Source organism: Cupressus sempervirens, chromosome 9, assembly GCF_028749045.1.
Source record: "Cupressus sempervirens isolate cs-2001-9-10 chromosome 9, ASM2874904v1, whole genome shotgun sequence".
Taxonomy (NCBI): domain Eukaryota; kingdom Viridiplantae; phylum Streptophyta; class Pinopsida; order Cupressales; family Cupressaceae; genus Cupressus; species Cupressus sempervirens.
Genome location: NC_143126.1, coordinates 548,718,857 through 548,741,041, shown reverse-complemented (window position 1 = coordinate 548,741,041; position 22,185 = coordinate 548,718,857).

Here is a 22,185-nt window from a genome sequence, read left to right as displayed (position 1 = left end):
ATAAAGAAACTAGAAGAAAATTAAAATAAGGTAAAGCCATTAAAATCTAGTAAAGATGAAGAGGAAGAGGGATAGGTGGAATAGCTACCTACCATTAAGATTTAGTAAAGATGAAAAGGAAGAGGGATAGGTGGAATTCCTATCTTCCATTAGGATCTAGTAAAGATGAAGAGGAAGAGGGACTTGTGGAATAGCTACCTAAAGTACCTGTTAACTTCAACCATCATTGAGGAAAGAAGCTCAGATATGTCCACAATGAGAGAAAAACCCTTAGAGAGGGATCACTAGCAATGATCAACCTACCAGAGGAAATTGAGAAGGAGAAACCAAAGGAAGTGATTGAGAAAGAGTCACTTGAAAGAGCCACCACTCTATTTAAGGAGAAAAAAAAGAAAAAGAAAAGTAGGGGCATCCAAGGAGGAGGAAAAATAAAATGAACAAGAGGTTCAAATAGAGAAAGAAACTGAAGTAAAAAGATGAGTCGAGAACCTGTGCAACCAATGGTACTACAAAAAGAAAAATCTCCTGAGATTACAACCCAACCAGAGATGGGGAAATTAACAATGAGATGAAGGTTGGAACACAAGATAATGATACAAATCTAGTAAAGGAGAAGTCCCCTAAGAATATCAGGACAAAGAAGGAGCAAGATGAGAAAAAGGAGGTAGAAGTAAAAACATGTGAAACTACACTAGTAATAGAGGGAAATCAAGGAGAAGAGGCCCAAGTGCCAGCAAAAGAGAAACGTCTTGAGAAGAAAAGGAAATAGGAGAAAGAAAAGACTCTTAAAAAGGAAAATATTGGTTTAGCACAAAAGTCACTAGAGAGGGAGAAGACCTTTGAGAAGAAGGAAACACAAAAATGAGACAATATATCTAAAAAGGAGAAGATAAGGGTGAAACTCATGTAAAAAACAAGACATTAGTACATGATGAACACAAGGAACAAGAGAAACATCAATCACTTGCAAGAGAATTGATATTTTCAAAGTCCAAGGTGATAGGTAGTAAATCATGAAGACAATAAAGTGTCAAGAAACCTAAGCCCTCTTAGAAAAAGATAATCTTTGAAGAAGAAGAAGAAGAAGAAGAAGAAGAAGAAGAAGAAGATGTGAAGAAGAATAAGAACAATAGCCATCATCATCATCATCTTCAAGCTCCAAAGATGAAGGATACTTATTTGAATGAGACACCAACAATGAAGTGGAGGAAGATTCAGTCAAGGAAGATATTGAGAAAATGGACTCTAAGAAGTTAGAGAAAAAATCCAAACTAATATGCTAATATAAATTTCTAGGGCAAGCCAACAAGAGACAAGAGAGAGAACAAACACTTAGTCAATATGAGAGTTCTCACTATGGGTCTAGCATCAAAAGTATAGTAGACTCTAGTACTAGTCTGATAAGTCAACCAATTCAAATAGTTGGCAATGTTGAAGTATAGGTCATGGACATTGAGAGTGTAGAAGTGAAGAAATTCAAAGGGAAATTGATAAAAATATCATGAATCTTCTTGAGCTAATAAATGTATCATTGGTAGAGGTAAAAGATACAATGATTGAAGCACTGAATGAAATTATACCAATGTTGCAAAAAGTGCCTGATCCATCTACATTCATGCTTGATTTGGATAACACAATGAGGAAAGATTAATAAGAGCTTAAGAAAATGTAAAGCACAATTGACACTGTGTCTAGTTCAATAATAAAATTCAAAATAAAAGTTCAAAAGAACATCCATCTCATCAATAGGATAAACTCTAAACATGAGAGGAGAACACTCAAGCTCTTAGAAGTTCAATTTTTCCTATCACCCCTAGTAGGCATTATTCAAGAGCACATAAAGGATGCTGATATATGGATTACTAAGGAACCAATGAGCATAGTGGATGGTGTTGAAAAACACCTAACATACATTTGAAGCAAGATAATTTCTCTCAAGTATCTCCAAGAGTAATAGAAGGCATAACTTGATAGTGCTCAATCTTGTTACAAAGGGATCCTTAGTAGGTTGTGATCTTTGTGTTTCTATACTTGGTCATTAATGAAAAAAAGGGAGAGATTAAGAGGAAAAGGAGAAGAGAGGAAGAATCCAAAGAAGATAAGGGGAGGACACAAAAAAGGGGAAAGGAATACACAAAAGGAAATACATACAAAATCTATAATGGGAGTGTATGAAAAGGAGAACAATAGCACACAGAAAGGGGGAGTAGAGATCAAGAATGGAATGCAAGGACATGGATGCAAATTCATGCAAGAAAAAGAGAAGACTATATTGAGTAGGATTCCCATCAAAATTTTGATTAAGTCCACACAAGTCTAACAATCTTTTACCAGTATAGTTAAAGGAATAAAAGGGGAAATGTCTAAAGGCCACAAGTTTGGAAAAAAGGTCAAAAATAGTTGGAGGTTTTTCCATCAATTCAAAAGTGGAAGATTGTTAGACTTATCGATCACATTGGCATGAAGACTAGTGATGCTTATCAAAATGTAGCATCTCACAATGTTATCATTTATTAACAACTAGTGAATGGAGGAAGATGATATTGTGAAGCCCAAATTTTTTTTGATAAACACTTACACCACTTAGACTATGGAAAGAGTTAAAGATAGGTAGCATAAACATAAATGTGAGTTGAAAAATAATAGGAAGTGAGAAAGGAGATCGAGTCATTGTTAAATGTGACATTACAAAGGAACATGTAGGTATCTTAATGTGACAAGATAAATGGTTTGAGCATTCATAGATGTGTAGTTCAGGAGCTACATATAGGCTTACAAGGAGACTAGCAGACTTACTAGCCTAGAACCCTTCTTGTATGTGGCATAGGTATTTTGTGACTAGTTAATTTATGATATTCAAATTTTGAACACATCAGTTTGAGTGAGATTATTTTGAAAAGGGTCTTGGTACCCTAATGTTAGGAAGTGTAAATAGCTTGTAAACTTCAATTTTGTGTTATAATTATTCATATTCTATGATGAAGAAGCATTCTAATAGTTGCACAAAAATAGCCAAATAAAAAACTAATGAATGGAGTTAGAGAAGAATAGACAAGAGGGAAAGGTCATACAAAAATAATCACAGGGAAATCCAAGATAGATAGGGAGATCAAGATATATTTATAATATAATAACAAAATCTACAAGGCACCTCCTAGGAGTTTTTAAAATCCTTTAATTAGTTATCTTTGACAAGCTTTTGTAATCCTCATAGATTATCAACATTCATAGCTAGATGTGTTCTCAAAAAAAATATGTGTAGCCTCTAACTAGACAACCTTTTTATCTATAGTAAATGGCTAGTGAGTTTATTACTCTCACAATGTTTTCATCCCCTCATCAAGGGTTTTCATACAAAAATATATGTGTCATTGACATATGCATTTCTATGTGAGCTTGTATGTTTCTATTTGGTTACTTTCATTATTTTTTTGTTTCTTAAGATACTAGTAGTTAAAGCATTTGGTTTAATATCTTAGTATGTATTGATTTAGTCCCCCTCATAGTACTATTTTGGGAAAATACTATCTTTTGCTAATGTTCAAACTAATATGTTGTCCAAAAAATGGTCTATTTTTGTGATACCATGGTGTAAATAGTATGTGAAATGTTTCACTTACCCTCATACGCAACCCAAATCAAAAAAATCATGTGGTATTCTACAAGGTTATCCAAACATAGGATGACCTATTGATAGCCCCTCACCCATCACCATTTGTACAATTGAAATTTCAAATTATCCTCTTGATTTAGATTCAAAATGAGAAGATGGGCATAAAAAGGAACCTTAACATTATTAGCGTTAAAAAAAAACTTTCTTAGACCATTTATCTCATGATCTTGTGTACATAATTGAAATACTTCATTCATTAATTTTTTTTCTCCCTATGCATCTAAAATTTGAGATTAAGACTCCCTTTTCCTTACACACATACCACCTTTAAGCTCCTAATTTCCCATACCCTTATAAATTATTGCTCACCTAGGATCAAAATATTTAAATTCTTAATGCTTTGACTAGGATTCAAACTAATCTATAAGAAAGTGCAAGGGGAACATTAATGTATTCCTTAAATCTTGATATGATTGGAAAATATTCCCAGATGCTTACTAGTGTCCATGGGCCCCCCTATTCAAGACATGAGCATGTGATTGTTATTGAAAAATGATGATTCAAATCTCTACGAAAATATGAATGTGAAGTATCATTATCACTAACTTGTATCAAACACCCCCATTAATTTATACAATAATATTTATTGACCATGCCTAAGGGGATGTAATTGAAATAAAATATAGGAGGTTTAACTTTTATAATTATTATATCACTTGGAAGAGTAAGAGATGGTAAGATCTAGGGTTAGTAATGGAAGGGAAATTTTCATTCCTTATCCATTTATAAGATGGGGTAGATCTTGTAGCATAATTTAGAGCTTAAGAGATGATAAGAACTAGGGTTAGGGAATAATACAGGATATTTTTATTCCGCTACTTATTTGCATGGTGTGATAGAGATTATAGTATAAGTTATAACTTTAATATGGTGATAGTTTCCTTTTTTGTATTTTCTTATAGATATGACCATGAAATGTATGTTTTCCATTGAATATTATACAAATTATGTTATTTGTTGAGGTGAGTTTGGAAATGGTACACATTCATAATTTCTATGTTTGTAGAGAATACATCTATTTAAGTGTTTATTTTTGCAAAATGATCAAAGATGACATGAAGGGAAGATTTAGATTTAGGTGGAGGCAAAATCAAGGGTTGAGGTTGAGATTCAACATGATTAACCGTATGACTATCTTCTTCTTCCTTGTCATCACAAGTGATATTTGTAACAAGAGAAGAAGGTTGATTAATGACATTTGTTAAATGTGAAGGTAAAATGATTGGTGTAAATTTGAAAATTCTAATTATGAAGTGCCACAAATTTATTCACACTATTAACCTCATCATCAATAGATATAGAATTAAAATCAATCAAGTCTTGAATATAATTTTTTCAAAGCATAAAACCTTTGAGTATAATGACTAGGTTGACAATGATATTGACAAAAAGTATTTTGATCAAATGACTTAGGAATTAGTTTGGTAGTGTCAATATGGTGGATATGAGGTCTTAGTTTGTGGTGACTGATTAGGAAAGTACTGTACATACTTTATCAAGATTTTGGGCCAACATGTAATTATTAATTATAACCCTAAAGCAGTAAAAATACTTGTATAAAAGGGCTTAGGGTTAGGGATTGTTTCAATGTTGTGATGTGAAAATTGGTTCTTGATGTGGTATTGAGCTATAAGGGATTACATCTTGTAATTAGGTTGTAATCATTTGATCATAATAATATCGAACTTTCTATTTGATGGATGTAGCCCAGGGATTGGGTGAACCACATTAAATCTTGGTGTCTTGTGTTCTTTTTTGTGTGATCTATTATTTTTTGATATTGTTTATATTTGCATGTAACTGATATTTTTTTTTGTGGTTTAATCCTAACAAGTGGTATTAGAGTGAGGATTTTCTTTCAGTTATCCTTTGTACGAAAGTCTCACGATTGAGTGGGAGTGATGGAAGATGAGGGTAAGCTGAGGGTTGACAGGTTTAATGGGTAGAACATTTAGTTATGGAAGATGCAAATGGAAAATTATCTTTACTAGAAGGATTTATGGAAGCTATTGGAAGGAAAAACCAAGAATTAGGGATCTATGTCAAATGATGACTAGGATATTTTGGACAAAAAGACAATTGGAAGCATTTGATTATGCCTGGCACCATCGGTGGCATTTAATATTACAAAAGTGAAGAAAATAGAAGAGTTGATGCAAACCCTAGTGAAATTGTATGAAAAGCCCTCCACTTCAAACAAGGTATTTCTCATGAAGTATTTATTTAATATGAAAATGATAGAAGGTGGATCTATTGCAAATCATTTAAATGAGTTTAATACTATTACTAGTCAATTATCTTTTGTGGGTATCAATTTTGATGAAGAAATTAGGGCTCTCTTAATTTTGTGTTCTTCGCTTGAAAGCTGGAATGGCTATGAGTAATTATGTTCCTAGATCTAGTACCCTAAAATATGATGATGTGATTGGTGTTATTTTGAGTGAGGAAAATCATAGGAAATCCTCAGGTGGATCTACATTAGGATGTGCTTTGAATGCACAAAGCAGAGGCAGAACGATTGAGAGAGGAAGTAATTCTAAAAATCGTGAAAAATTAAGAGGAAAGTCAAAGGGGAGGAGGTCTCAATTGAGAGGACCAAATGACTACTGGTAGTATGGGAAACTAGGGCATAAAAAGAAAGATTGTTGGACTCGAAAGAAAATAAAGGAGATAAACTAGATGGAGACAAAGAGGCAAATATGGTAAGTAACAAATCTGAAGAGTTTGCTTTGCTTCTGTATTTAGAAAGTGTTGATGATTCATGAGTTTTAGATTCTGGTGCTTCATTTCATGCTACACCTCATAGAGGTTATGTCATTGATTATGTCCAAGGGGATTTTGGACTTGTTTATTTGGGGGATAATGAACCCTATCAAATTGTTGGAAAGGGAAAAGTTAAGATTAAGTTGCAGAATGGGAATCATTGGCTACTACATGAGGTATAACATGTTCCAAGGTTAAGTAGGAATTTAATTTCAGTGGGGCAACTCGATGATGAGGGTTGTGTAGTTACTTTTAATTATAAAAATTGGAAGGTTTCAAAAGGTTCCCTTGTAGTAGCAAATGTTGTGAAAGTAAGCACCTTATGTCTTTGTACAAGTCATATTGTTCCTTCTACTTTAATTGTTTCAGAAAAAAATGAATGTTTAGGAATAGTTGTTGTAGTTGAGCAAGGAGAACAAGTAGCTATTGTAAATTATGATACAATGCTATGGCACAACAGATTTGGGCACATGAGTGAGAAAGTTATGAAAATACTTCATTCAAAGAAAGTTTTACCAAGTTTGAAATGTGTTAATATGGATTTTTGTGAAAGTTGTGTGTATGGAAAACAAAAGAGAGTGAGTTTTGTGAAGACTGGGAAGGAAAATAAAAAGGAGAAATTAGAGCTTGTGCATACTGATGTATGGGGACTAGCTCAAGTGTCTTCTCTTGGTGGCTCTCATTATTATGTTACATCCATTGATGATGAAACTATAAAAGTATGGGTTTATTTTCTTAGACAGAAATCTGATGTATTTCAAACTTTTAAGAAATGGAAAAGCTTGGTTGAAAATGAGACTAGTAAGAAATTAGAATGTCTTAGATCTGATAATGGTGGTGAGTATTGTAGTCATGAATTTGAAGATTATTGCTCCACTAATGGTACTTGTAGATAGAAAATTGTTCCAAGGACTCCATAGGAAAATGGAGTGGTTGAACACATGAACATGACTATAATGGAGCGTGCAAGGAGCATGAGGTTGCATGCTTAGTTGCCCTTACAAATGTGGGCAAAGGTTATCAATACTACTATATATTTGATTAATAGAGGTCCCTCTACTCCTTTGAGTTGTGTTATTCCAAAGGAAGCATGGATTGTAAGAAGGCGAGTTATTCTTTTCGCAAAACCTTTGGTTGTGAACCATTTTCTCACATAGATTCTAAAAATAGAACCAAGCTGGAAGCTAAGTCAAAGAAATGTGTATTTTTTAGATATGGCATTAATGAATTTGGTTATAGGCTTTGAGATTTTGAAAATCATAAAATTGTAAGAAGTAGAAATGTCATATTCAATGAGAAAGTGTTGTACAAAGATCCGTTGCAAAAACACGAGAAGAAGGAAGATGATTATGTAGTGTTGGATTATACTCCCAAAGATGATGTTCCAGCCATTCCTCATGATCTGCAACAACCGCAACAACAAATACCACACACACCAATGAATGTTAGATGGCCAACAAGGAAAATTAGACCTCCAGAAAAAATTTCTCCCTCTTTGTATTCTATTTTACTAATAGATGCTAGTGAACGCGAATGTTATGATGAAGCTGTATAGGTGGATACTAAGATTCAGTAGGAGTCTACAATGAAAGATGAAATAGACTCTTTGATGAAAAATAAGACATGAGATTTATGTAAGTTTCCTACAGGTAAAAGGGATTTATAGAATAAGTGGGTTTACAAGTTAAAAGAAGAGGATGGAGGTAAGAAAAGATTTAAAGCTAGGTTAGGTGTAAAAGGATTTGCATAGAAAAAAGGAATTGATTTTGATGAGATATTTTCTCTTGTTGTTAAGATGACTTCTATCCATACTGTTTTAAGTATTGCGGCTACTGAAAATTTGCATTTAGCGTAGCTTGATATTAAAACAACCTTCCTTCATGGTGATTTGGATGAAGAGATATATATGGCTTAGCCATAGGAATTTGAGGTCAAAGGTAAGGAGAACTTAGTGTGAAAATTGAAGAAAAGTTTATATGGCTTGAAGAAAGCACCTCGGCAATGGTATTTAAAATTTGATAGTTTTATGCATGAGCATGGATATAGTAGGTGCCATTCAGATCATTGTGTTTACTTTAAGAGGTTGGATGATGAAAGCTACATTATTTTATGTTTATATGTTGATGATATGCTTGTAGCTGGGTCTAACATTGATTAGATTATGGGGCTGAAACACCAGTTAGCACATGCATTTGTTATGAAGGATTTGGGGGTAGCAAAAAAATTTCTTGGTATGAATATTTGTAGCGATAGGAAGAATAAGAAATTGACACTATTTGAGGTTGATTATGTTGAGAAGGTGTTGCAACATTTCTGTATGGAGAATGCTAAAGTTCTTAGCACACCTTTACCTAGTCATTTGAAGTTGACTAAGGAGATGTATCCCAAGACACAAGAAGAGGATGATAAAATTTCAAAGGTACCCTATGCTTTAGCTGTAGGAAGCTTGATGTATGCTATAGTATGTACAAGGCTAGATATTGCATATGTAGTGGGAGTTGCTAGCAGGTATATGAGTCATCCAAGAATTGAGCATTAGAATGCAATCAAATGGATTCTTAGATATTTGAGAGAACATCCAATAAGTGTTTACACTTTAGGATCTCTACTACTAATTTACAGGGCTATGATGACTCAAATTTGGTAGGGGATATTGATACTAGGTAGAGTACTATAGGTTACATATTTACTATTGGTGGGGTAGCCGTGAGCTGGGTTTCTAGGTTACAGAAGGTTAATGCTTTATCCACTATAGAGGCAGAGTATGTTGTTGCTACAGAGGTAGCTAAGGATATTATATGGCTTTAGTTCTTCTTGGAAGAATTGGGACACCATTAGAGTGATAATTATTTGTTTACAGATAGCCAGAGTGGCATTCATCTTGCAAGAATTCTGCTCTACATTCAAAGAAAAAACACATATAGTCATGGTACCCTTTCATTCAGTCAGTTTTGGATAATGGACAGTTAAAGTTGGACAAGATACATACATATGATAATCCAACATATATGTTTACAAAGGTAGTGACAAGGGAGAAGTTGAACTCCTCTTCAGCTTTGGTTGGTTTTCTAGACTGAACATGAATAAAAGAACAATAGAGTCCAGGGTGATTTGATCCAGTGGGAGCCCCATTGAGTAGTGGCATAGCTATAGGATTAATCTCCAAGTGGGAGATTGTTGTCTAGTGTGGAGTCTAATCAATCCCCAAGTGGGAGATTGTTAGTTTGTGGTGACTAATCAAGAAAGTACTTTATATACTTTATAATTCTTTCAGGCTCGGGGCATCACCCTATAAAATATTTTTTGGGCCCTATTTTATTAGGATTTTGGGCTGACATGTAATTGTTAATTATAACCCTAAAGTGGTAAAAATACTTGTATGAAAGGGCTTAGGGTTAGGGATTGTTTCAGTGTTGTGATGTGAAAATTGGTTCTTGTGGTGGTATTGAGCTATAAGGGATTATGGATTGTAATCAGGTTGAAATCACTGGATCGTAATAATATTGAACTTGTTGTTTGGTGGATGCAACCTAGGGACTGGGTGAACCGCGTTAAATCTTGGTATCTTGTGTTCTTTTCTGTGTGATCTATTATTTTTTGATATTGTTTATATTTGCATGTAATTTTTATTTCTATCTATGGTTTAATCCTGACATGAGGAAGAATAATATATATTATTATAATTAATTAATTTTGATATCACCACATGTAAAGCTTCAACCAAAGAAGTGTATTTATGATTAGGATGATACATAGAGGAAAAATTAGCTATACCTTTAGATACAAAAAATTGGTCATATATTTTTTCTTGTCTTAAAATGTACATCTAAATGCAACAAGAAATATTGACAAATCTAACTTTACAAGATTGCAAAATCTAACTCCATAAATTGCATAGAGGAGGGAATCAGTCAGGTTCACCAAAAGAAGATGAACACCCAATGAAGGGAAACCATATGCATCCATAAATAAAGGGGCACAATTCATGCTCACCAAAATGTTTAGGGAAAAAATAGCATCAACAAATTTAATAATGTAAACTAGATGAGATTTATTCATTAATAACACATTTTCATACTAAGTCATTCAATACAAGAGAATGAGGGGCTTCCAAGCTTAAATCTCAATATAAATCAAGTTTTATTAGAAAAAACCAAATAATATTAAGGGATGACAATACTAAACTCAAATTATTCTTAGGAAGTACGCAAACAAGTACTCTTTCATGCAATTTTAATTGACAAATGTGCAATGTGATTGTAAATTAAACTAGTTGACAAAGGTAAAATAGATCTAGGAGAGATATGTATACTAGTAGCCTAATTAAAATATAAAAATAGGTCCATGATAAGAGATAAAAGGAAGGGTAGAAATATGACCTTAAAATGTGTAAATAAAAGTGCTTTTATACTTTGAAAATTACATATCCAAAACTAGTATTGAGAATCTAACTGTGAATATATGATCAAGACAAAAAACCCATAAAACCCCCCAAAAATTAGATGTCTAGGTATAGGTAAAACTAGAATTTTCTAAAATATTGTGACCATTACTTTTCGAATCCAAATTCAAATTTTAGATACCCTGCTCCTACACACAAGAAACAAATGATTTTTTTGTAGGAGGGGACTTCCTTGGTCAAGACCCCATTTAGAAATTAACCTTGAAAGATAAAAGTATGGAAAATCATGTAAAGAAGTAAGAAAGATGTAAATATTCACCTTACTTGACAAAATTGTTGTCAATAAAGATTTTTTAATGCTTGAATGTTGATGTTAAATCTTCAATGAATGATGTAGGAAATATTCACAAATGCAAATGATCTAAAAAAATCCAAGTCATGGAGACATGGATGTATATGTGCACAAAGGAAGAAGAAGAAGATGGACATGGCAATGTAGATTTCCTCCCTTGATGGCCAACTTAAATGCCAGATCTTGAAGAGGAAATAGTCACAAAGGATCCTTAAATCTTGAGAACAACTTGGATGATTGATGAACTATTCAAATGACTTATGAAAATACCTTGGATTTTCTAGCTTGCGTGTCCTTCATGCATGTATAAATGTCCTTGAATATGAAAATGATGTGCCTAGGTTTCCTTTTATACTAGTTTTTAGGATTTAAAAAATAAATTGAATGGGTCACTTGATTTTCTAATTTAAGGTCCCAAGACGAAATTGACCCCGAGAAATTGAGTACGAGAAAATACATAATTAACACAAATACATCCATGCTAATGTATAAGAGATACAAGTTTTTAAATGATGGGTGCTCCCATTTTAAGATGGTATGGGTATATAAGAAGAAATTTGGTTAAGATTGACCAATCTAGTAGTACAAAGCTATTTGAAGGCCAATGACCACTCCTAAAGAAATAGATGGTTTTGATGATTATTTTGTTACAAAATTAATTTCTTTTAGATTACTATTTATATTATTATAACATATGATTATGAGATTGAGAAAATATATACTAAGGTGTCATTCTTTAATATAGATCTTTTAGAGTATATTTATACGCGAGTACTTTATATGGTTCATAGGTTAAAAGTAACATTATATGGTCTAAAGTAGTCATTAAAGATGTGGTACACAAAAATTTGAAACTTCCCATTTAGTTTATTTAGGAGTGGGAAGGATCATCATGTTTATGTTCAAATATTTGATGATAAAAAAAAATCTAATCATTGTCTTTTATTTAGATGACGCATTTATTAGTAATAACACCGTGATAATTAGGGAGCTCAATAATTTGATTTCAAATATCTTTGATATAATTATTTGGAGGTTACAAAATTATTTCTTGGGATGGATGTTGGTAGTTATTAAATACACATTTTTGGGGTTAAGTTAAAAAAAGCATACTTTGTTAGAGGGTAGGTAGATATGGAAATTAAACAATATTAAGATAATACAAAATATGATAAGATAATAAATAAATAAAATATAATTTTAATTTAGTTCACCCAATTTGGTGTATATCCACTAGAGAAATATCCACCCACTTATTTGTTATCTAGCAAAGAGAAAATTATAATTACACCATTTTATATTACATTGAGGCTTGCTTATAGGCCCTTTAGGTAGTTTACCGATGTCAACTAACAAGTAAACCCTAAAATAGCTTGATGAGTTAACCTAAGGAAATTCTTAACGAGTCAACAAAAAATATTTGACAAGTTAAACTCTAACCTCATGATACATGGTGAGTGTATAACACTTTCATAATTAGTCACTGCAAACCAACATGTTGCTATCACTTAGAAATCATTTGATATGAATGATCATTAAATAGTTACTATTTGATTTCCTATTAGATTTTTTAAAATGTGTACTAAATTGGATGAAAATTTTGATGGCATGTTTAGTGTGCATTATGTAATTGTTATCAATATTTTGGTGTACGCAATAGTTTTCAGTAAACTAGATATTGCCCAAGTGATACTAGTTTTGAGTAGGTTTGTGTCTAACCTTGATAAGATGCATTGATGTTCCAAAATAGTTTTATAGATTTTTGTAGGAAGTCTTATTATTTTAGTAATTATGTGGACAATTCATTGAATATATGAGGCTTTGTGGATTTATATCAAGTAAATAACTTGGATAGTTGAAGGTTCTCTAAAGGTTATATTTTTTGAATATTGATGTATTGAATTGGATGGCTTAAGGCAACACATGATTAATTTTCCACAAAAAAAGTAGATAATATGGTTGTTACACATGCCTCTAAGAAGGAGATATAGCTATAGAGAACATGTGTATATGATTTAGATTGTAAAATTTCTAGAATAAGTTATTATTATATTTGGATTAGATAGTGGTATGGTTTTTTAATCTTTGGATTGCTGAAATATTTAATCTAGAATCACATATAATAAGTGGACCTTTTTCTTTTACCAAGAATTACTTATGTCATGCTCATAATATGCATGCCAACATTCAACATCAATTTTGTAGGAGATGGTAGAAAATGGTAAGGTTGCATTGAAGAAGGATAATAGTCAAGAAAATATTATAGATTCCCTTGCAAGGCTATTGAACATGGAGAAATTCTCTTGCTATAGAAAGTCCAAATGTCTAAGATCATACACTTGATTTATTTTATTATTACTTTGGATGTCATTTTTATAGAAACATCAAGATGAAGAATATTAGGGTATTGTGATGCTTAATTTTAATTCTAATACTACTACTTCATGTATCTCTAAAAATTAGAATGGTCATTTGGACATCCATTTTGTTGGGAAATTATCATTTTATTATTATATTCCTTGTTGACTTATAAAATTAGTTGTAATAGAATTCATGAAGTAGGTTGAGTAAGCAATGACTATTAGAATTCTAATTTTACTTATTCACGCAAATTGGGTATAATAATTTAGTAAAGCATCTTGCATGTTGATGATTGGTGTTACAAACTTGAGTAATCAATTTTGGTTCCTATAGTGGGATATGAACAATTATAAAGGAGTTGATGAGGTAAAAGTATTGCCTTTATTTTTATAGGAATTTTCTAAGTCTAGTTGTATGTCATTTCCTAAGTCCTTGTTAAATATTATGTGTCTTTAATAAGACTTATGTTAGTGTCCTTTAAATTAGTGGCATGCATCCGATAAGACCATTACTTCATGATCTTTTTGTTTATGGGCTCAAGATGGTTAAGAACTATGGTTGAACAACTTATCTTAATTTTGTGCAATATACTTATATGAAATACTCTATGAATATGTTTCAATTGATATTTAATCATCTAGTAAATGAATATATTTTGCATATCATGTGTGGATATATCTCTTCTTGTTTCCTATTTAGCATTTATGATTTAGGGTTGTGGTTAGAAATAATGTTCCAAGTAAGGCACCCAAATCATATGAGAGAGCACTCAATCCTTCAAAAGAAGGAGATGGATTACAAATCAGTTTGTAGTTAAATGATGGTAATAAAAAAATGAGCCCAAGTTTGAAGGAATGCCCTCAATTTTGAGAAAATCTAGGAAGTAGTGGGAGCTAGATTTATAAATGTATGTCATTGAAGCAACCTCTATTTTAATAATGTTACTACTTTGTAGGATGCAATAATTGTACTCGCTTATTCTCATGATGAGATTTGTTATGATTTCTTCTCTTTAAATAAGACAACCCTCTCCTATGTGAGAATGAAAATTATGGAGATTAAAGGAATTAAGTTGTATTTTGAGTTTTTCCTATTTCGAAGTCCATGATTATGTATCAAATTGTTCTAGATGAATAAAGATTTTTTTTTGAGAACCTATTCTATATGATTGAGTTTCCAAACGCTCATGCAAGGGTTCCCACTTGGTGAGTAATCCATATTAGTGTAATTTGTTTTTTTTGTAGTGTTATAGAGTAGTTTCCCTCTCTATAGTCATAAACACTTTTAGTTGTATTAGTTGCATGTTCCTGCAGCCAAAGAGGACTAAGTAGTTCTAGCTAGAGCTAGTAAGAATACCATTTAGAATAATGTCAACTTTCCACTTTTACCTTTGCATGAGCAATTTATGTAATTGAGTTAAGTTATTTGATTTAAAATTTCATTTCCTATGGCCATAGAGTAGATTTCATTATCAATTAATTTTTCCTTGTAGCATGGCCAAAGATGGTTCTTAGTGCATATATAGTGTATTCCCATTTCAAGTAAATGTCCCTAGGTACTATGATTAAATTAATTTTCACAAAGCTAAAATAGATACTCAATTAGGATAATCCATCACTTAGTTGAGTATCATGCCCAATTACTGATCCTATTGTAAAGACAAGAATTTTTTGTGTCATTGCTGGGGATGGTGTCAAACTAGGAATTTTTTTTCAGCCATTGGTACAAATATTTAGTTTTATGGTTATTTTCTTGCAAGTTAGGTTGATTGAATCATTTGAAAGGTTTGAAAATGATTATGTAGATCTAATTATATGAGTATAAGAAGAAGAGAAAGAGATGCTTTTGGGAGGTTTGCCTACAATGATGACAATAATTAGCTAAGACCTATTAATTTTCACCAATAACAAGAAGAGATGAAACCCTTTGTTGAAGCTTCCCGAGAATTACCCAACAGTTCATCCTCCCTTTAAGAAGACTCCTTTGGCCTCCATATTTTTGAAGAACCTTAAAATATCCATCCTTTTGCAAAAATCTAGCCAATTTTTATATAAACCACTAGAACCTCCTAACCAAGGGAAAGTTAATAAAAACATGGGCTTGGTCATCTAATGGGGTCCACCAAGAGGTCTAGATATGTAAGATCCACCTCTTACTTTTCCTTTCATAATTATGGCCAACATGACAACAATAAACTTAAGAACATATTGATCTTAACACTTCCAAAGTTCTATGGGTCAATCACGGAGGACCTTGATACACTAATTTTGAGTTTGATATACTCTATAAAAGATAGAATTAACCCATTGATGCTCATAGACTCTCTTTTTTTTGCAACCCCTATGTATTCATCCTTGAGATGGTCTATGCCGTTAGGAGGTGATGTTGTTTACAACTGGGATGAAACAAATACTTCCTTCCTGAGCAACTATAAGGAGTATTGTAGAGGGAATTATTTAAGAGGGCCAATATTTTCAATATGACATAAAAGGTGGATGACATCTTAGAGGACTATGTTTTAAGGCTATTTCCTAGCCTCCAAAAGAAATTCCAACACGAATTGAATGTGGAGTCACAATTTTTTTTTGTTTCTCAGAGGAATTAATGAAGGAAGTGTTGAGGCATTAGATCTCATGGTGAGTGGAGATATCACACAAATAGGATGGGATGAAATTAGGAGGGTTTTCCTAAATTATTCAAGAGTCATTGTGAATAATGAGAGAGGATATAGACCTAATACGAAGAAGACCAATGAGTTTGGTGTATCTAGGACTGAGATAACACATCTATTATTTAATTTATAATAGGATATCATCGATAACATGGTGACACAACTAGATCAATGCAAGCTAATAAAAAATATTAGGAAGTAAAAGAAATGCTAGATGAGTATAACCCACATTATAGACAAAAAAAAGAAGGATTCTAGATGTAAAATGGTGGCCAACATGGAGATTAATCCATTGCCAACTAATTTTAAACCACTTGAAGGAGATGATGATTAAATATTCTTTGTAGCACAAAGGAGGCCATGGGTAAAATGAAAAGGTATGCCACAAGATTCCTGAACATTTTCTAGTCCTTATGCATACAATAATTAAATGTAATCTCCTTTCAATTATCAATCTTACAATGGAATAATCCTTCATCCAAGTGGCCAAATTATAAAAATCCTTCACTTTAATGGGAATACATACTAGGGAATTATAAAAAGCCATAAAACCAATGACACTATGCCAAGGTCAATGGAAACCACCTCAAGGAAATTGGAAACAAAGTCCCAATTGGAGGAGAAACTAATAATGACAAACTCAACCAAAGGGGTTCTTGCAAGCACCTCCTCAAGCTCAAAAACCAACATCGATTCCATTTCCTACAACCAATATCAATCCTCCACATCCAACTCAATTACCTAATCAAATATAACTTAATCCTAATAAAAAACCTTAAAAGCAACAACCCATGTGCTATACCCACCCAAATCAACATCCTACTTATGCACTAGATATTAATGGCATACACTTGAGCTCTAGTACAAAATCACTAGTTCCATCTTCACCAATTATTACATAAATGACATCTAATGATATAGTACAAGTACATCCCTCCTTTATCTGACGAGATTTACCTAACGTAGTTGATTAACCTAAGCCAATAGAACACCCATTTCCTCAAAGATTGTAATATGAGACAAAACAAAACCTATGGAAGAAAAAATCTTTGATATTATAGATAGAATTAATATTTTATATGTGAAGATCCCCTTATTTAAAAGGAAAAATGATGTACCTATCTATGGAAAGGCCATCAAAGAAGCTTTCCTTAAGAAGTTGGGTAGGAAGAAACAAGATCCTAAAATAGTTCATGTCTTAGGAAAACATACAGATATCATGTTAGGAAAAGTTATAATACCAAAGTATTATGACTATAGAAGACCTTTAGTTGAGGTAATTATCAATGAAACCATGGTAAATAATGCAACTAATTGATCTAGGGATATCTATCAATGTCATGAAAATAGACACTATGAAAATGTTGAGCATACTCAACCTAGGAGTACCCCAACTATCATGCAACTTGTAGATAGTTCAACTATCAAACTTGATGGGATAATAGAGGACATAGTGTATACAACCGAATAAGGACTACCCCTAAAGACTAGGAGAGAAATATATTCACTTATTTTTGGAGATTTTCCTACCATTTGGACTATTCCATGCTCTTGTAACTTTCCGTAGAGAAATAATTAGTATTTTCTCAATAATTTTCCATGATTACATTGAAATATATGTGGATGATATCACTACCTATGATGTTACCTATAAAAATACGGAAAAGGTATTAAAAATATGTGAGGAGCATAACATGTCCTCTAATAGTGAGAAGTGCTTCATGACGATGTAAGAAGGGGTTGTTCTAGATCATTATATGTACTAAGATAGAATATAAGTTGATCCAACTAAGATAGAGGTAATCCTAAATTTTCTTACCCAAATAAAGAAAAAGGATCTCAAATCTTTTTTGGGCCATGCTTCTTACTATTAGAGGTTTATTAGAGACTTTAGTAAGATGGTTGGACCATTATATATCATATTAGTGAAGAACATAGGGTTTCAATCAAAAATTGCATGTGATGAAATCTTGTAGTTGGCATCTATCCTTACACAATAACCTATGTTGAGAGGACCTAATTGGTCACTCCATTTTTATATACATGCAAATACCTCAAACTATGCGATAAGAGAAACACGAGGATAGAAATATGGCGCAATTGAAGATACCATTTACTTCATCAACAAAAACCTTTGAGGGCCTGAATCAAATTATACTATGATTGAAAAATAACTTCTAGATATAAGTTATGCACCTAATGCACTTAAAAAGTTTCACCATTATATCACATGATATCAGATTTTTGTTCATACTAATCATGCAACAATGAACTACTTACTAAACAATCTTATAATCACTAGTAGGTTGGTAATATGGTTATTATTAATGTAAGATTTTCATATTACTATAATTGACAAACTAAGAAAAGCTAATGTAGTAGCTCATTTATTATCTAGACCATAAATTGCATATAATTTTAACATTGTTGATGATAGCTTCTCAAATGAATATTTGTTTTCTTTCTCTTCTAAGAATTAATGGTACGAAGATATATCAGATTATTTGTTTCCTAATAAGATACCATCTTATTTTTCTCCAAAAGAGAAAACTCAAATTATTGAAGAGAGTTTGTTTACTCATGGATTAATAATTGTTTATTATACTAATCAAGTCATGAGAGGGTGTGTAAGAGAAGGTGAATCACATGATGTCTTACATGCATATTATGATGAGCCATGTGGAGTACATTTTGTAGCTACACTATACATTTTTTGACAATAGGTTACTACTAGCCTACACTATAAAAGGATGCAACCAAGTATACCAAAAAGTGTGGTAGGTGTCAAACAATGGGAAAACCTATTAAGTCTAATGAAATGCCTCTATACCCACAAGTGGTCATTAATCCATTTGAAAAATGGTGTCTTGAATTTTTTGGACCAATAGAGCCCCCATCCAATGAAAAATAATACATACTAGTTTGTACACATTATGTTACTAAATGGGTTGAAGCTAAAGTTATGAGACATGTTTGTGATAATGAGGTGACATTATTTTTGTAGGAAGAAATATTTACTAGGTATGGTGTGCCAAGAGGGATGATCATAGGTTGAGGAACTTACTTCACTTCCAACCTATTCACAACCTTAATGGAGGAATATAACATAATACATAAGAAGTCTAGTCCATATCATCCTCGGGAAAATGGGTAAGCTAAGATAAGAAATAGAGAGGTTGAGTCAATCCTTACCAAAATAGTTCAAATACATAAAAACTATTGGAGCAATAGACTTAGTGAGGTTGTGTGGGCATATAGAAAAAAATGGAAAATAAAAACATGGTTAAGACCATTCAAGATTTTTTATGATAAAACAACTATGATGCCAATTCAATTTTAGCATAAGAATCTTAAAACAATACTAGACTTAGATCTAGATCTTCCTCTAGCACAACATGGAAACCTCATGTAGATGAATGAATTGGATGAAATGTAGAAATTTTTTAATCTACATCATACTAAGGTGATCTAATGCCAATGAAAATGGTAGCATGACAGATACATAAAGAATGAAAAGTTTTTACCAAGTGATTGGACTTTTCTTTATGACTCCTATTATTAGGATAGCTAGGGGAAATTAAACATAATATGGTTAGGGTCATATGATATTGAAGCAAATTATGATAATGGATATTTCCAACTCACAACTATTGAGCATATTAAATTTAGGTTATTGGTAAATGGACATTGGTTTAGATTATATCATGAGTCTACAAAAAAGAGGAATTCGTACAAGAAATCAATGCCTATAGTCTCTAAAGCTTTTTGTAGCTTAGGGCCAACACCTTCAGTTATTTTCATCTCTCTAATGGTTATGTCATATAGTTCTTAATAAAGTTTCCTTTTCTTTGGGAAACACTTACATTCCACCATAAATTCCATATCATCTCATGCCACATATCTTCCATTCAATCCACCCATCCACCTCACCCCTTTTTGTTAACCAATGATTAAGGACACAACAATAGTGCCAACATGTTACACATGCACTTTCATGTTAAATCATATCTATCAAGTATACACCATCATTTATTTTATTATATGATTTATTTCTCATTACAATAAATATATAATAATTAGGGTATTGTATTAATTGTTTGATAACCATAGAATTGGTCACATATGTGGACACAAGGAGACTTTCAATAGGGGGCATGGGCTGTATCTTGTCATAGTTTAATCCGCATCACTATTTTTTCTCATGTTGTTGTTTCTTACATCATTATCCATATATGTATCCTTTCTTTGTTCTTGAAAATATTGCATGTCCTTTTCATCATTTTTTTGCTGCAAAGTACATAGTTGACATGATTATTGGATTGTTGGAGATTTCAATTTTTTTAATTTATCATCTTAATTTCCTTGAACCACATATATTTTTCATGATCAGCCTCCAAAATTTCAAGTATTAAATTAGGAAATGAGTTTTTGAGAATTGGTAAGTCTTGAAGCTCTTTGTGAAGTTGAAGTCCTTTGAGAAATAGGAAGGCATATTCATCCAACATTGGAGAGTTTTTTGGATTTTTGAGAAGCCATTAAAAATTCATGGTTGTTTTGAGTAATGGATGGCCTGCCAATCTTCCATGACTCATTAAAATGCTATGTATTTCTCCAAGACCAAGAATCTCTATGAAATTTTAATGATTGTTGAAAATTAAATTATTTCGTAAAGTTTAATGGGCACACCAATGAAATTTCTTTGGAATTGCTATGTTTAATATTGATGAAGCTACCATCACAGAATCAATAGTGGATTTTAAATCTAGAATTGCAAATGTGACTGGTTCACCTATTATAGGAGAGTCATATCCTCATGCACATGATGCTAGAAATGCATGAGAAAAGCTTGTAAGAAGATAAGATCAAACTCTTGAGGCTAATAGATAAGGAGTGAGAAGATTTTCCTTACCTTCTTTGTACCCTCATCTAGATACATACATTATTAGGTAAGTGATCTATGAAGGTCATTTTCATGCCTTCATGTTTTTCATCTTAAAGTTTTTATTCATTTAAGGAATTCTAGGAAATGAAAGTACAATTTTCATTATATAATTTATTATCATTGAGCTCAAAAGAGACAAAGAAGGGAAATTTAAATTCTATAGCCTACTATGGTTTGACTAAGCTTTTGGAAGAAAGAACCCTAAGGGATGTCTCACCTATGGGATGGGAAGAATTTGTGGTAGATTGAAAGGCTCATGTAGAAAATGTAGGGCCCCGAGAAAAAAATATTATGGAGAAAGAAGAAACCTCTAGGGACACTGTGAAAAGGCAATTCAAACCCTCTTTATCAAATGTTCCTCCTAAACCCAAGAAATCTAAGTCCAAGGATTTTAGTTCCTATGAGATTAATATTGGAGAATTTCCTATAGAGTCAATAGATACTCCTCAAAATAGGGCTAGAGAGGTCTTGCAGGAAGATTAAAATAAAATATCTGGAGGAGAACATGAGAAATAGTAAACTCTCAAAGAAGAATATTGAGAGGGACCTCTTCTCTCTCAAGCTTCTCTTGATAGTGTCTAGGGAACTTGACCAAAGAAGATGTTGATAGTCCCTTAAGAGTTTATGATGATGTGAAAGGAGCATTAGATGAGTGATAATTGGAAGAGATGTATAAAAAGAGAATTGAGAGACAAAAAATTTCTCCTACAATGACAAGAAAGACAAGAAGAAGAGGAAACTAAAAAAGAAGGGAAAGGATCAAATGACCTCATTTTTGTTATTGAAAAACTTTCTACTTCTGATGAGCCTCTAGTAGAGCCAACACAATAAGAAAAAAATAATGAACAAATTTAAAAAATCCATGGTTCACCATTAAGATCATAGGTGTATGAACATACCCCTCCTCCTTATTTCACCTATCATTTTGTCTCTCTTGATTTCTTTAAGTAAATTTAGTATGAAAGGGGCATATAAGAGTTAGAAAATAATAAATTGTAGAAAGAGATTGATCAACATAAGT